The sequence below is a fragment of the Nannospalax galili genome, unplaced genomic scaffold (assembly GCF_000622305.1).
Source record: "Nannospalax galili isolate Female #2095 unplaced genomic scaffold, S.galili_v1.0 scaffold1016, whole genome shotgun sequence".
In the NCBI taxonomy this organism is placed as follows: domain Eukaryota; kingdom Metazoa; phylum Chordata; class Mammalia; order Rodentia; family Spalacidae; genus Nannospalax; species Nannospalax galili.
The window spans coordinates 1,364,499-1,365,755 of NW_008337919.1; the positions used below are offsets into that span (position 1 = coordinate 1,364,499).

The following is a 1,257-nucleotide window of genomic DNA, read 5'->3' on the forward strand; positions in this document are numbered from 1 at the left end:
GTGATGAGTTTAGTCAGAACTAAAATGACTGTTATAATCTCCAAAAACTGTGCACAGCAAGAGTGGAATCAGCCTCTGTGCCGGGTCCTCAGGATGCTCCCCTGCAGTGGAGCATGAGACTTCTTCACAGCCACCTGCAAAGCACTAGGGTGTAAACTGTGACTTGCTCACCACAGCCACAGGGAAGAGTAGCCAGAATTATACACAGCTCTGGGAATAAACTTAAAGCACTGACTTATCATTTTAATAGGTCATTTTCTATTAGCTTGCTCTACTCACTGGTGTACCAGAATGAATCTTAACTAACTTCCTTAGATTTTGATGGAACAAAAATTAATTTTAATCACCCCCATCCCTACAAATCCAGGGGATCTTTTATATTACTTTAACTTATTTAATTATTATGGCAGAAGTGACATATGGGAAAGGGGTCCTAGAGGAGCTGGTGGGGGAAGTGGGGCTTGGATGTGACCTAAATACATAGTATTAATGTGTGAAAGCATCAAAGAATCGATAAATATTAAAAATGAAATAAGACTGCGTCCTCACCACTGCGTCTGCCTGCCAGTGCTCCCGCACCGGCCTGCCAGCCCGCCATGGCCAGTATCAAGGATCTCGAGGAGAGGTGGCGCCTGACGGAAAGTCAAGGTTTTGAGGAGTACATGAAGGAGCTAGGTGTGGGCCTGGCTCTGTGGAAAATGGGTGCAATGACCAAACCAGACTGTGTTAATACTTGTGATGGCAATAATATTACCGTCAAAACTGAGAGCACATTGAAAATAAGACAGTTTTGCTGTACCCTGCGAGAAAATTTTGAGGAAGCTACAGCTGATGGCAGAAAACCTCAGACAGTCTGCACCTTCACATATGGCGCCTTGGTCCAGCATCAGCAGTGGGATGGGAAGGAAAGCACAACAACACGAAAATTGAAAGACAGGGAATTAGTGGTGGATTGTGTCATGAACAATGACACCTGTACTCGGGTCTATGAAAAAGTAGAATAAAAATTTCGTCATCCCCCCGGACAAGAGTTAGGTTCAAGAATGAGTAAGCTCAGTCCAATGAGCAAAGTTGCTCCATAGTGTCTCTTTTCTTTGGTTTTGTTTTTCGTTACTGTGTTCAATTATGTTTATCACAGACCTTTTACATTCAACCCATTTCAAAGTGTTGATTTAACTACCATCATCCCCTTCGTTAGTAAATAAACATGTTTGTGTTAAAAAAAGAAATAAAATAAAATAAAAGTATTTTCCATAT

The 1,257-nt window shown here is 41.8% G+C and overlaps 1 pseudogene; it reads left to right on the top strand.

The window, feature by feature from the left end:
* The first annotated feature begins 587 nt into the window (after nucleotides 1-587).
* Nucleotides 588-1,040, top strand: LOC103733922 (annotated as a pseudogene).
* The last annotated feature ends 217 nt before the right edge of the window (nucleotides 1,041-1,257 follow it).